The 16,583-nt window shown below is 42.3% G+C and overlaps 1 protein-coding gene across 1 annotated transcript in view; it reads right to left on the reverse strand.

Annotated features, from left to right (window-relative positions):
- Positions 1–15,704, reverse strand: part of myo9ab (myosin IXAb) — a 225,214-nt gene extending 209,510 nt beyond the window's left edge. The window contains exon 1 of the mRNA XM_071326669.1: positions 15,351–15,704. The gene's annotated coding sequence lies outside the window, so the exon portion shown is untranslated. The remainder of the gene's footprint in view (positions 1–15,350) is intronic.
- Between the last annotated feature and the right edge of the window lie 879 nt (positions 15,705–16,583).

Genomic DNA, 16,583 nt, shown 5'->3' on the forward strand with positions numbered 1-16,583 from the left:
TGGCCAAAGGAAGAATTGGCTTTGGGGATGACCAGTGAAATATACCTGCTGGAGCATGTGCTACAGGTGGGTGCTGCTATGGTGACCAGTGAGCTGAGATAAGGCGGGGCTTTACCTAGCAGAGACTTGTAGATGGCCTGGAGCCAGTGGGTTTGGCGACGAATATGAAGCGAGGGCCAGCCAACGAGAGCATACAGGTCGCAGTGGTGGGTAGTATATGGGGCTTTGGTGACAAAACAGATGGCACTGTGATAGACTACATCTAATTTGCTGAGTAGAGTGTTGGAGGCTATTTTGTAAATTACATCTTAGAAGTCAAGGATCGGTAGGAGTCAGTTTTACGAGGGTGTGTTTGGCAGCATGTTGCAAAATAGGAAGCCTATTCTAGATTTCATTTTGGATTAGAGATGCTTAATGTGAGTCTGGAAGGAGAGTTTATAGTCGTCCCGAGAATGGAACCCTGTGGCACGCCTATAGAGACTGCCAGAGGTCCGGACAACCGGCCCTCCGATTTGACACACTGAACTCTATCTGAGAAGTAGTTGGTGAACCAGGCGAGGCAGTCATTTGAGAAACCAAGGCTGTTGAGTTTGCCGATAAGAATGCAGTGATTGACAGAGTCGAAAGCCTTGGCCAGGTCAATGAAGTTGGCTGAGAGAACTCCAAGAATGTGCAAAGCTGTCATTAAGGCAAAGAGTGGCTACTTCGAAGAATTTAAAATATATTTTGATTTGTTCAAACACTTTTTTGGTTACTACATGATTCCATTTGTAATTTCAATGTTTTGATGTCTTCACTATTATTCTACAATGTAGAAAACAGTACAAATAAAGAAAACCCCTTGAATGAGTAGATGTATCCAAACTTTTGACTGGTACTGTGTGAGTGTGTGTGTATATATATATATATTTATCCATCCATTGATTCTTGAAGAATAGAACTCATAAATGCCTCATGAGCTTAGTTCAACTGTCACACTACATGAGAACCCAAATCATAAGTTGTTTTTCTCCAATGTTTGTAAACATTGTAAATGTAACAAACACTGTATAGCCTCATAACATGGTTAAAACAATAATTTTGATATCATGGACGGTCAGTCCTTGCATCCACATTTGTCTATTAATCTGAGAGCGGTTACATTTCTCCAGGCTCATCCCTCAGCTTTTTACCAAAACAGAGGCGGGGCCTCCATTTTGTTATTGTTTCATCTGTGGATTCGCCCTTTAAACAGCTGCATATTATCAAGATATCAAAGTGTCACCAACAAAAAGATAAACAATAGGCCTATAGCAAATGCAGCATATGGCATTCATTTTTCACATGTAAATAGCACTTTTCATTAGTGATCAAAGCATACCATTCCATGAGCGCAGCATTTATTTTTCAACTCAAATCAATGAGCCCAATCAGTCGTCCATGACAACAAAATCATGAACAACAGAGTAGGGCTGACTAATAAGTCCTTAGTTTTGGGGTTAGGCTCAGGTAAAACAATTAGACTAATCTATATTTCCAAGTTCTATTGTTGAAGATTTTTTGGAATGACTGGAATTCTGATATCTTTACATTAAAAATCAAAGTCTATAATTTAATCGTATTATTATATGTAGTAGAAAGCGATGGGTTAGAAGAAGCCTACATAACCAACCCATAAAGTAAAATTTAACATCCATATATGGCCAGCTATGTAAACTTTAACATTAATTTATCCTGCAATAGATGTCATTCAATTAGTAACATACATGTTTGTCTTCTTCTAATGCCTCTCGAGGGGAAAGTAATCTAAAAGTAAAGGAATGTAATCAGATTACGTTACAGAGTTTGGGTAATCCAAAAGTTACGTTACCGATTACAATTTTGGACAGGTAACAAGTAACCAGCGGATTACATTTAGAAAGTAACTACACAACCCTGGTTACTACGTGATTCCATGTGTGTTATTTCATAATTTTGACGTCTTCATTTCTATTCTACAATGTAGAAAATAGTAAAAATAAAGAAAAACCCTTGAATGAATAGGTGTGTCCAAACATTTGACTGATACTGTAGGTCTACTGATTGAATCAAAGCGTTGACAATAGAGTAGTCAACGGTTGCTTTCTGTGGAGCAAAGTCCATGTTTAATACTTGCTTCATTCTTCAATCAATCCTGTATTGCAGATAGCTGAGAAAATGTCTCTTCAAAAGAAGCTTGAAGCCCATGGAAGTCAGCATACTTTTACAGGATTCAGCATACTTTTACAGCATACCTTTAAAGGCCCAGTGTGGTCAAAATTACATTTTCCCTTGTTGTACAACAGCTGATAAAACTAACACGGTAAAAACATTAGTTGCTGGTTGAAATAGAATCTAGCATTAGAATGTACCAGAGCCCAGCAAAATATAGCTTGTTCTGCAAAAATGTCTTAATAACCCATGGGGGGCAAGTCGGGACCCCCCAGCCCGGCTAAATACTTTTTCTATTTGGCTTGCTACTCCAGGAAAATACTGACCAACCAGACATCACAGCCACGAGCCAATCATCTGCTCCGCCACTGTGCACACCGGCCAATAGGACAGCTCAGTCTGGAGCTGGTGTAGACAATGCAGCTTTCATCAGCTCTATAGATTACACTCCCTTACTGCACTATCTCCCCACATTATTCAAAATAGACCCTGAAACACAGTCGCTTTGAGTGGAGATAGATGTATCCATTAAAATGTAAGCAGTCATATAGTTATATTCTATTGCCCATTTCATGACACTCTTTGTGAAAGGAAGAAAAGAAGAATGTATGGGCTGAGCGTATGAACATTATACACCTCTACTTCTTTATGCGGCACATTGGCATGAATTTGACATATTACTATACATCTCTATGGTAACACTATAGACTAATTAGTGACCTGTTTTACCATTCAGACTCAGACTAAACATTGCAATAAAAGTATTTTGTAAAGCTCCTAGCAACAGCTAATTCCTTCCCAGCAGTGGACAAGGTTGATGTACCATGTAGCTTCTGCAATGGACACGAATCTGTGGGTGAATGAATGGGAGTGAATTGTGTATTAAACAAACACGACACCGTGAAGGGCCTAAATACATTTGCGAAGCGGTATTAAAAAGGGTGCCCAAGACAGCCCGTGACTGTGGGGGGGGGGGTGATGCCTGGGGCTCTGATCAGTGACGGAGCACAGTGAGTGGGTATTCTGCCTTTGAACATCCCTCACATCAAATGATCTAGAGCCACAGACAGAGAGCTTCATGGGAGACACATGGACACAGATGAGCTGGAGGGGTGTATGTGTGGAGGGGGTAAGTGTGTGTGTGTGTGTGTGTGTGTGGGGGGGGGGGGGGGGACATACACTCTATAGTAAAAGAGAAACTACTGTACCACAAATCTTTAAATTGCACTTATACGTTCCACTTTGCATTGTGGAAGTAGGCCAAGTATGGTATAATCATTAAAGATAAACTTGACTGGTGACTGACAGCTTACCATGTCAGCTTACCATGAATGGCTTTTCCATCCCGGTTTCCACATGAAGTGGGAAGTGCTGTTTCTAAAATAGAATCTGTCAACTGATAGAATAGTGGCCCTTTCAACAATGATACGCATGACAAGTCCTCTCTTAGCTACTGCGTGAGGAGGAATTATTATGTTCTACCCATAACCTAATACAGTATATTTACAGTCCAGTGTCCCAGATTAACCTCGACACTGCTCACACAAGTAGGACACCTGTAATAGGGAACAACTTTCACAGAACCTTGACTATACTTTCAGAGTCCCCTCAGCTGAGTATAGAAGTAATGAGAGCAAGAGAGAGCGAGAGCGAGAGAGAGACTGTCCATTCCTAGTGCGCTAGGACAGCAGGGCTCCACATCAAGCTGTGGTGCCACACCCAGGCACTGGTCTGCATTGTGCCAGCTCGGTGACGCAGGCCTGGTGACTGACTGGCCACCGCCCTCCCACTGTCTGTGACACTGTTCCTCCAATACACTGCTAAAGAGACTGGGTGAGAGGGGGGTGTCTGTCTGTCGACAGCCACCACCCTTTTCTCGTTTGTCATTCAGCTACAGGGACAAACTGACACCCCCTATGACTGTACTGTACCAGACTACCCACACTAGGTAGCCTAGCAGTTAGAGCATTAGGCCAGAAACTGAAAAGGTGGCTAGCTCGAATCCCCGAACCGATTTTTTTTTTTTAAATAATCAATGTTGATGTGCCCTTGAGCAAGGCACTTAACCTTAATTGCTCCAGGGTCACCATTGATAATGGAAGACCCTGGCTGTGGCGCCAATCTCAGGTGTCTCAGGAAGGGTTGGGATAAAAATAAAAAATTAATTAAAAGGAAAAATGACAAATAAGCACCCACCAATGAATTATTTAATATTAAAAAAAACTTTGACTAACACAGACTGACCAACACTGGCCAGACAAGTAATGCAGAAAAATGGCAGTACTTATTACAGACAGTGATTCAGCACTAACGGAAAATAAACAAGCATTAAAGAATGTTACCACCCTGTCAGCGTATGAACAGGCTTCACCACAAAACACTGAGAAATGGAAAATGATTGGTTGCCTTCAAAACCCAAATGACATGGTGCTAACTTATTAAAAAAGGGAAGATTGTGTTTGCCTTACATAAGTGCTGCACTGGACGAGAACTGTCAATCCCACCAACAACTCTACTCATCAGCTAGCTACGGAGTGAGAGCAAAAATGCTAACATCAGCGTTAGCTGCCAAACTGACTGACTAAAGACCAAATAGACCACCTACAATCAACTCCTCAGTGAATAAGCTGACCCTAAGAGTCACTCAATGGAAAAGGGAAGCTATATTAGTTTACCATTAGCATCTCTAAGCAGACTTTCCCAGCACATTGAATGGCTAGGCTAACTTCTTCTTGTTAGCATTACTTTAGCTTAGATAGCTCCCACTGCAGTCAATGCAGTCAATGGTAGACTGTGATTGTGTGTCACAATGGCCATTAAGCCCTATTGACTTTCTCCACATCCTCGGAGTCTCCTCCTGCCATTGTTCTTGTGTGTTATGGGAGACTGCCATCCAAACAAACGTGCTGGGATTTGGCTTCAAGCAACGCTAAGCCACCGACTCAAGGCCTAAACAGAATCAAAGGAAGCTTCCTGAGTGGGTAAACATCAACAGGAGTTTATATGGCTGGATATACACGGAGTGTACAACACATTAGGAACGCCTGCTCTTTTCATTACATAGACTGACCAGGTGAATCCAGGTGAAAGCTGTGATCCTGTTATTGATGTCACTTGTTAAATCCACTTCAAATCAGTGTAGATGAAGGGGGGAGACGGGTTAAAGAATAAGTTTTAAGCCTTGAGACGTGGATTGTATATGTGTGCCATTCAGAGGGTGAATGGGCAAGACAAAAGATTGAAGTGCCTGTGAACGGGGTATGGTAGTAGGTGCCAGGCGCACTGGTTTGTGTCAAGAACTGCAACGCTGCTGTTTTTTTGAATGCTCAGCAGTTTCCTGTGTGTTTTAAAAATGGTCCACCACCTAAAGGATAACCAGCCAACTTGACAACTGTGGGAAGCATTGGCGTCAACATTGGCCAGCATCCCTGTGGAATGCTTGACACCTTGTAGTCCATGCCCCGGCGAACTGAGGCTGTTCTGAGGGCAAAAGGGGTGGAGAAACTCAATATCAGGAAGATGTTCCTATTGTTTTGTACACACAGTGTAGAACGCTGTATCTACAGACCTCCATGGCATAGCTATCTATAGTAGTAGGCCTATACCAGGGCTTACCAGCCTGCCCCCTTTTTCAAATTGTTGATTTCAATTGTTTATTGAGATAGCCTATATGAAAAACACAACCAGCTTGATTTTGTTTAATTTGTTGTTTTGAAGCTCATTTCCTGCAATTCAACATAGTTAAGACCCTTGACATCTTTCAGGTAGGCTACGTAATGATAATAGTATGAGACAGTCTCTCTCTCTCTCTCCCCCTTCTCCTCCCCAGCTGCTGCCTGATGCCATAGACAGGCGCATACATAGCAAGACGGGCCTGGCACATGATAGCATAGGCAGAGGGGACATTGTTGTTAAACAGTATGCCTTCTCGCTGTAAAATAACAAATCGGTTGATCTTCTTGCAACCATAATACTTAGGTTAAATGATGAATACAAGTAGATAGATGCAGAGATTCACTGAAGACAGACAAGAAACAAGCGCCCCGATAAGAATCAGGCCATGTCGAAATCAAACAGAATGCTGATATTACACTAACAATCTGTGCCAGCGACGCGGTCCTTTGAAGAGCACTCTCCAACTGGAGAATCTTCTAATATCCTTGGACGGCAACGAAGGGAAACAGTCAGATTTGTTTTCTTCTTCTTGAAATAGTCCTTTAAAATGTTGCTTTGACTGCAACGTGGGCTAACTCTGACAAAATGAATTACAGAAAAATAAATAAGCTTTTGTACATTCAATAAATAGCTTGGGCGGACACATGCTTGATTCAATTCCTGTATGTTTTTCTACCTGTAAGCAAAATGTCATACAGTTCTTGGACCAAATATGTTGGGCCATTTCAGAAAATGCCTACATGGTCAAGAGCACAGGCTACACGTGCATCGTGATGCGACAACACGCAACTCTCATCAACTGTTGTGACTTGTCACATGAATTGTGCCTAGTGGCCCAGGGGCCAGTAGGTTACTAGAACACAACGGCCGCCACCTCTGCGATATCTTTCCCTGTCGCTGGCTGAACGCATCAATGACCCTTACCATAGTATATTCTCACTTCCCGTTGGCCATGTTAAGACAAAGACAGTTCTATTTGAGATATCCCTCCATTGGGGTAGGCCTATAAATACACATTAGTATAAGATGCATTTAGCTCTGGTGACAGAGTAGGCCTATAGTATGAGAGGAACTCATCCTGGTATTGTTTCATGCAACAAGCCTTGAATGTTGCAACTGGAAAGACTGCATGAGCCAAACGCAAAAGCAAGGGCATCAAGATATAGTGCCAACTGGAGGGTAGTAAAGCAACCAAAAATATATTCACATTCCCTGCTCAATGTTATAAATATAGTGTAAACTGGGAATGCGTGGGTGTGACCAGGGATAAGTGAACAAATACATGTCCTTCGTCCGTGTTTCCCAACTCCAGTCATCAAGTACCCCCCAACAGCACACATTTCTGTTTCAGCCCTGCACAAACACACTTGCTTATTCAGCTGATTCAAATATACAAAGCTTGATGATTAGTTGGTTATTTGAATCAGGTGTGTAGTGCTAGAGCAAAAACCAAAACGTGCACCCGGTGATGCTTTCAAATCTAAAACAAATGCCAAAAAACATTTGTGAAGGACAAGCATTTTTGCATCGATTGTCTGTGTGTTTCGATTGGCTGAGCTGGAACAGTGGCGCACTGTCACAGGTGATAGTCATTGAGCTAATTAACACATGGCATTTAAAACCAGGTGTGTTGAGGGAAAATGTCTGCCACTGAGGTAAGCCACTGCTGTTGTGACAATGTGGTACTAGGCATTTGTTCCAAGATTTTTAAGTACACTGTCAAACCAATGTTTCAATTATTTTCTCCAAGGTTTTTCATTTTCTCACTTATGCAATCACCTGCATAAAATGTTAAAGAAATACAGCAAACTCCAACATTTTGAATCATTCCCTGTCAGGCTGGCAGTGTTAGGTTGTCATTGTGCTTGTGAAACAAGCTGTAAATATACTGAAAATATAAACACAATGTGACGTATTGGTCCCATGTTTCATAAGCCAAAATTAAAGATCCTAGAAATGTTCCATACACAAAGCACATTTAGCTCAAATTTTGTGTACAAATATGTTCATATCAATGTTAAATGAGCATTTCTCCTTTGCCAAGATAATCCACCCACCTGACAGGTGTGGCATATCAAGAAGCTGATTAAACAGCATGATCATTACACGGGTGCACCTTGTGCTGAAGACAGGTCACAAAAATGTGCAGTTTTGTTAAACAACACAATGCAACAGAGGTCTCAAATTGAGGGAGCGTGCAATGACCACATTTAGTCGACTGGTCGATTGGTTTGTCGATAGACTGTTGGTCGACCAAGATTTTTTTAGTCCAGCAGTAGCAAATATATACAGTACCAGTCAAAAGTTGACACACCTACTTATTCAAGGGTTTTTATTATTTTCTACATTATAGAATAATAGTTTAGACATCAAAACTATGAAATAACACATGGAATCATGTAACCAAAAAACTGTTAAACAAATCACAATATACTTTATATTGAAGAATCTTCAAAGTAGCCACCCTTTGCCTTGACAGCTTTGCACACTCTTGGCATTCTGTCAACCAGCTTCATGTGGTAGTCACCTGGAATGGAATTCAATTAACAGGTGTGCCTTGTTAAAAGTACATTTGTGGAGTTTCTTTTCTTAATGCATTTGAGCCAATCAGTTGTGTTCTGACAAGGTAGGATTGGTATACAGATTGGACCTATTTGGTAAAAGACCAAGTCCATATTATGTCAAGAACAGCTCAAATAAGCAAAGAGTAATGACAGTCCATTACTTTAAGCCATGAAGGAAAGTCAATCCGGAAAATTTCAAGAACTTTGAAAGTTTCTTAAAGTGCAGTCGCAAAAACCATCAACCGCTATGATGAAACTGGCTCTCATGAGGACCAACACAGGAAAGGAAGACCCAGGGTTACCTCTGCTGCAGAGGATACGTTCAAGAGAGTTACCAGCCTCAGAAATTGCAGCCCAAATAAATGCATCAGTGTTAAAGTAACAGACACATCTCACTGTTCAGAGGAGACTGCGTGAATCAGGACTAAATGGTCAAATTGCTGCAAAGAAACCACTAAAGGAAACCAATAAGAAGAGACTTGCTTGAGCCAAGAAACACGAGCAATGGACATTAGACCGGTGGAAATCTGTCCTTTGCAATTTCTGGTTCAAACCGCAGTGTCTTTGTGAGACGCAGAGTAGGTGAACAGATTATCTCCGCATGTGTGGTTCTCACTGGGAAGCATGGAGGAGGAGGAGGTGTGATGGCGCTTTGCTGGTGACATTGTCTGTGATTTATTTAGAATTCAAGGCACACTTAACCAGCATGGCTACCACAGCATTCTGCAGCAATACACCATCCATCTGGTTTGTGCTTAGTGGGACTATCATTTGTTTTTCAACAGGACAATGATCCCAACACACCTCCAGGCTGTGTAAGGGTTATTTGACCAAGAAGGAGAGTGGTGGAGTGCTGCATCAGATGACCTGGCCTCCACAATCTTCCGACCTCAACCCAATTGAGATGGTTTGGGATGAGTTGGATCGCAGAGTGAAGGAAAAGCAGCCAACAAGTGCTCAGCATATGTGGGAACTCTTTCAAGACTGTTGGAAAAGCATTCCTCATGAAGCTGGTTGAGAGAATGCCAAGAGTGTGCAAAGCTGTCATCAAGGCAAAGAGTGGCTACTTAATATATTTTAGATTGGAAATCTTCTGATTTGTTTAACATTTTTTGGGTTACTACAGGACTACATACTATATGTGTTATTTCATAGTTTGTCTTCACTATTATTCTACAATGTAGGAACTAGCACAAATAAAGAAAAAACCGTCGGTGTGTCCAAACTTTGACTGGTACTGTGTGTGTGTGTGTGTGTGTGTGTGTGTGTGTGTGTGTGTGTGTGTGTGTGTGTGTGTGTGTGTGTGTGTGTGTGTATGTATATACACACACACACACATATATATATATATACACATAGTTGAAGTTGGACGTTTACATACACCTTAGCCAAATACATTAAAACTCAGTTTTTCACAATTACTGACATTTAATCCCAGTAAAAAATTCCCTGTCCTAGGTTAGTTAGGATCACCACTTTATTTTAAGAATGTGAAATGTCAGAATAATAGTTGAGAATGATTTATTTCAGCTTTTATTTCTTTCATCACATTCCCAGTGGGTTAGAAGTTTACATACACTGAACTAGTAGTTGGTAGCATTTCCTTTAAATTGTTTAACTTGGGTCAAATGTTTTCAGTAGCTTTCCACAAGCTTCCTACAATAAATTGGGTGAATTCCTCCTGACAAAGCTGGTGTAACTGAGTCAGGTTTGTAGGCCTCCTTGCTTGCACACGCTTTTTCAATAGGCTTGAGGTCAGGGCTTTGTGATGGCCACTCCAATACCTTGACTTTGTTGTCCTTAAGCCATTTTGCCACAACTTTGTATGTTGGGGACATTGTCCATTTGGAAGACCCATTTGCTACCAAGCTTTAACTTCCTGACTGATGTCTTGAGATGTTGCTTCAATATATCCACATAATTTTCCTTCTCATGATGCCATCTATTTTGTGAAGTGCACCAGTCCCTCCTGCAGCACAGCACCCCCACAACATGATGCTGCCACCTCCGTGCTTCACGGTTGGGATGGTGTTCTTCGGCTTGCAAGCCTACCGCTTTTTCCTCCAAACATAACGATGGCCATTATGGCCAAACAGTTCTATTTTTGTTTCATCAGACCAGAGGACATTTCTCCAAAAAGTACAATCTTTGTCCCCATGTGCATTTGCAAAGCGTAGTCTTGCTTTTTTATGGCGGTTTTGGAGCAGTTGCTTCTTCCTTGCTGAGCGGCCTTTCAGGTTATGTCGATATAGGACTCGTTTTACTGTGGATATAGATACTTTTGTACCCGTTTCCTCCAACATCTTCACAAGGTCCTTTGCTGTTGTTCTGGGATTGATTTGCACTTTTTGCACCAAACTACGTTCATCTCTAGGAGACAGAACGCGTCTCCTTCCTGAGCGGTATGACGGCTACGTTGTCCCATGGTGTTTATACTGGCGTACTATTGTTTGCACAGATGAATGTGGTACCTTCAGGCGTTTGGAAATTTCTCCCAAGGATAAACCAGACTTGTGGAGATGTGCAATTTTCTTCTGAGGTCTTGGCTGATTTCTTTTTATTTTCCCATGATGTCAAGCAAAGAAGCACTGAGTTTGAAGGTAGGCCTTGAAATACATTCACAGGTACACCTCCAATTGACTCAAATGATGTAAATTAGTCTATCAGAAGCTTCTAAAGCCATGACATCATTTTCTGGAATTTTCCAAGCTGTTGAAAGGCACAGTCAACTTCTGACCCACTGGAATTGTGATACAGTGAATTATAAGTGAAATAATCTGTCTGTAAACAATTGTTGGAAAAATTACTTGTGTCATGCACAAAGTAGATGTCCTAACCGCCAAAACTATAGTTTGTTAACAATTAACTTGTGGAGTGTTTGAAAAACGAGTTTTAATGACTTCAACCTAATTGTATGTAAACTTCTGACTTCAACTGTATATATATTCACACACACTCAGCAAAAAAATGTCCTCTCACTGTCAACTGCGTTTATTTTCAGCAAACTTAACATGTGTAAATATTTGTTTGAACAAAACCAGATTCAACAATTGAGACATAAACTGAACAAGTTCCACAGACATGTGACTAACAGAAATTGAATAATGTGTCCCTGAACAAAGGGGGGGTCAAAATCAAAAGTAACAGTCAGTATCTGGTGTGGCCACAAGCTGCATTAAGTACTGCAGTGCATCTCCTCCTCATGGACTGCACCAGATTTGCCAGTTCTTGCTGTGAGATTTTACCCCACTCTTCCACCAAGGCACCTGGAAGTTCCCGGACATTTCTGGGGGGAATGGCCCTAGCCCTCACCCTCCGATCCAACAGGTCCCAGACCTGCTCAATGGGATTTAGATCCAGGCTCTTCGCTGGCCATGGCAGAACACTGACATTCCTGTCTTACAGGAAATCACGCACAGAACGAGCAGTATGGCTGGTGGCATTGTCATGAGGGTCATGTCAGGATAAGCCTGCAGGAAGGGTACCACAAGAGGGAGGAGGATGTCTTCCCTGTAGCGCACAGCGTTGAGACTGTCTGCAATGACAACAAGCTCAGTCTGATTATGCTGTGACACACCACCCCAGACCATGACGGATCCTCCACCTCGATCCCGCTCCAGAGTACAGGCCTCGGTGTAACGCTCATTCCTTTGACGATAAATGCGAATCCTACCATCACCCCTGGTGAGACGAAACCGCGAATCGTCAGTGAAGAGCACTTTTTGCCAGTCCTGTCTGGTCCAGCAACGGTGGGTTTGTGCCCATAGGCGACGTTGTTGCCGGTGATGTCTGGTGAGCACCTGCCCTACAACAGGCCTACAAGCCCTCAGTCCAGCCTCTCTCAGCCTATTGCGGACAGTCTGAGCACTGATGGAGGGATTGTGCGTTCCTGGTGTAACTCGGGCAGTTCTTGTACCTGTCCCGCAGATGTGACGTTCAGATGTACCGATCCGGTGCATGTGTTGTTACACGTGGTCTGCCACTGCAAGGACGATCAGCTGTCCTTCCTGTCTCCCTGTAGCGCTGTGTTAGGCGTCTCACAGTACGGACATTGCAATTTATTGCCCTGGCCACATCTGCAGTCCTCATGCCTCCTTGCAGCATGCCTAAGACACGTTTACGCAGATGAGCAGGGACCCTGGGCATCTTTCTTTTGGTGTTTTTCAGAGTCAGTAGAAAGGCCTCTTTAGTGTCCTAAGTTTTCATAACTGTGACCTTAACTGCCTACCGTCTGTAAGCTATTGGTCTCTTAACGACCGTTCCACAGGTGCATGTTCATTAATTGTTTATGGTTCATTGAACAAGCATGGGAAACAGTGTTTAAACCCTTTACAATGAAGATCTGTTAAGTTATTTGGATTTTTATGAATTATCTTTGAAAGACAGTGTCCTATATTTTTTTGCTGAATAAAAAAAATAAAAATTATGGACACCTGTCTGATTCATGCATGTCTCTGTGGACTAATCCATTGGAGGCCGCAGGATGGCACACCAGTATCACCAGTGGTACATTTACCACTAATTCCGCTAATATTATTATTCGTATTTTACCGTTCTCATTGTCGGGGTGGACACATTGTTTGCGGACCGCACAACCTAGGCTACACTTGTGAGGAACAAGTTTTGGTTTATTTCATGCCATTGTATTTTATTTGTAGAGCTCCGGTCAATGCTGAGTAAGGACGCGCACCTGATTATGCATAGAAGTAGGCCTAGGCTACCTGGCCTGCATCGAAATGTAGGCCTATAAATGTGCCCATTTTTGGATCTGATAGTATTTATGGATTGTCTTAACGCACCACCACTGTGGAGCTTCGCAAAGTAATTACATCCATTGAGGATGACAATAGTTCCTCAACGTAGCCTATTTGAAAAATCTTTCCACCTCTTTCGATAACCACTTGGTGTGAAAGGGGAAAAAAATGTAATACTCTGATCTGGTGGAAACGTCATAAAATAGGGCTACCTGATTACTTATTTTCCCTTGCTCAAATAGCCTACAGCTGTGTCTGTCCGGAGATCAATGGCGCTGGAAACTGAGGGTGCAGAATATTTTATACAATTTTGCAAGTGTAATGTTTCAAGTTCCTTGCAGACAGGCCATGCGTAGCCAATGTGATTTATAGGATATTTATAAATCAGGATATTTTCTACCTGCAGGCTTCAATGTTTTTATTTGTTGGCTTTATGTAGGCTATTTTTACATAGTTGCTAATGGCAGTAGAAGTCACTTTTGGAATTTTGATAAGAGTATTATAAATGAAACTGTTCCACAAAAATGTGCATATGACAATCATAACTGGCATGCAGATCAGTATAAATGTTAAGATAAATTGGCACTTCAAATGGAAAAGGTTGCCGACCCCTGGTGTAGCCTATTACCGACAACTTCAGGAGCTTAAATGGCAGAAGCTGCCAAGGCCAGCAGCTGCTGGAGGAGGGGGAGATGGGGGATCGGGAACAGTTTTTTTTAATTCTGGTTAGGCGATCTTGATCTCTGGCTCCCTCGAGTCATTGGTGTGCCTTGATTATTTAATCACAGTGTGCTAAAAGCATCAGACGAGCTCAGTAGCCTACATCTGGTTGATTTTAATAACACATAGGGTGTGTCTATTTAGGGAAAAATATGTGTTAAAAAATGTTGACTAATAGGTCGAAAGAACAGACTACTCTCGACCAACCAATATACATTTCTTTTTAGTCGGGGACAGTCCTAGTGTAGATGCAGTTGCATGTAACCTTTGTTGAGATGTCACCTCTCCACGCCATAACAACTTTAGCCTGTCTTCCCTGCTGAGAATGACATCACTGTGGTATTTCATGAGGATTGACCAAGGCCCATTGCGACTCGTGACATGGGCTTTGAGAGGACTGTTGCTCTATGTCGGCAATTAAGAGTTGTTGGGGAATGTGAGTCTCTATGCCCATGTCTTCCCTCACTATGAGACATTGAGACAGTGTAGAGCGGAATACGAGCTAGAACTAAGGTACCGTATTCCCTATAGGAGGTAGGCCAAGTTTGGAGATCTCCTTCTGCAGTCACCGATTGCGCTCTTTGCTGAATAGCTTGATGGTTTTCCCCTTTAAGGCTCCTTGGGGGTTCAGGTTAATAAAAATAAAAAAATTAAACTAACCCATGTGCCTTGTAGAGTATGGACATGGTTCCTTACAATAAAATGGCATGATGCTATAATATAGTTACTATAGATAATGAATACATTGTTGCTCTGAAAAGTGCAGTTTCCCCCTCATCAAAACGCTTATGATGCCCATCCTGCAAGCATCTGCATACACCAAACGCAACCTCACTGAATAAGCCCTGTTGACCAGCGGCAAATAACGCAGTGGCTACATGTGTAACAATACAAGTCAAAGAGTAATTATACCCCCCCCCCCGCGACATGGAACGCTACTAGTCAGATACAAAGTAACTAAACCAAATGCGTCACGTTCACTATTGCTTGTCCATTGAGAATATGACACTGTATTATTATAACGTTACATGTTTGATAGGTGGGGTCAACAAATCTAACCGACCTAGTATCTAACAGTTTGGGGAAAATGTGTTACGTTTGTTTTAAAACCGCATCCATGACATTATCAAAGGCAAAGGGGTGAAAATTATGCTTCTTCGAGCCTGTTTGGGTGACTGAGCTAGTGGTTTTCGACCACACAAAGCAAACCTGAATGTTGTCACGTTATTTTCTCGACGTAATAACGTTACTACCCTACCAAGCATCTGTGTGTTGGAATTGAACGGCCACGATAGATGTGCCATTCAACGCTATGCAGCGAGACAGCAGCTTGCAAGAGCGATTTGACATTCGACTTGATGTCAATAGCCTTGCACAGGGACAGTTAGGTAGATTTGGTGCTTGCCATAGACTATATAATCTATGCCCTCGTATGTAAAGTGTGAGTAACGTTATCAAACGGGTTTACCTCCACTGTTGCTTGAATCCACTCCTGTAGTCCAGCTCCCGATACAACCTTTTCTAATGAGGAAGGCGTGCGCTCCGTCTGCTTACAAATACAGTACTGCACTCAAACCCATACTAATTCCCTTTCCACGAATGACAATGTGACTGCTTTCCAAACGGCACCCCCTGGTTAGCTTCTTCAATATAAATCTTACTCAGTACAGCTGTCAACTAGTAGATAATCCAAATTTCCTTTCTTTTTTTCCCTCCAGAATATTGCGTATTTGAGAGCGCTGTGTCACGTCACCAGCCAACAGCTTGGTATTTTTCGTGTTAATCGGTGTAAACTTCTGAGCGCGCGACCTCTCTATTTTATCATTTCATTGTATCGTATTATGGGAGGTAGCCTACAGTTTGGTGGGAGGGAGTTGTACTGGGAATGGGCGTCAACGAGGGAGGGGTCTCCAGAGTAATTCAACCTGAAGATAGGCTACTGTATCATATACATTCTGAAAATTAAGAGTAAGCTTTCGGCTTTTGCCTATAGTATCCCAGGCATGCGATATGACTAGATGTACACTCAGTGGCCAGTTTATTAGGTACACTCATCTAGTACCAGGTCAGACTCCCCTTTGCCTTCAGAACAGCCTGAATTCTTAGGGGCATGGAAACGTTGCTCAATTGGTATCAAGAGACCTAATGTGTGCCAGGGAAACATTTCCCACACCATTACACCACCAGCCTGTATCGTTGACACCAGACAGGATGGGGCCTTGGACTGATGCTGCTTACGGCAAATCTTGACTCTGCCATCAGCTAACGCAACATGATGATGGTGCCGGAGGGTAGTGCTGCCGTCTTATCGGCTCTCAAACAATCATATGATTTTGTTTGTTTTTTCGCATTGTTCGTAACTTGTTTTGTACATTTTGTTGCTGCTACCATCGCTTATGAACGAAAAGAGCTTCTGGACATCAGAACTGGGATTATTCACCTCAAATTGGACGTGGGGTTCTTCTTCAATGAGTCGGACGCGAGGGATATACTGCAGACACCTGACCAGGCCCTGAGTCCAGTGATTTGCCGGAGAAGGAAACAGAGATTTAGAGGCAAAAGATCAGGTTGCCTTGAGAGGATCAGGCGGTAAGTGGCTAATCTGCCTTTACCTTCCGTTCTGCTAGCTAACGTTCAATCGCTGGAAAATAAATGGGGTGTACTGAAAGCATGTATATCCTACCAACGGGACATTAATAAT

Source organism: Salvelinus alpinus, chromosome 9 (genome assembly GCF_045679555.1).
Source record: "Salvelinus alpinus chromosome 9, SLU_Salpinus.1, whole genome shotgun sequence".
Taxonomy (NCBI): domain Eukaryota; kingdom Metazoa; phylum Chordata; class Actinopteri; order Salmoniformes; family Salmonidae; genus Salvelinus; species Salvelinus alpinus.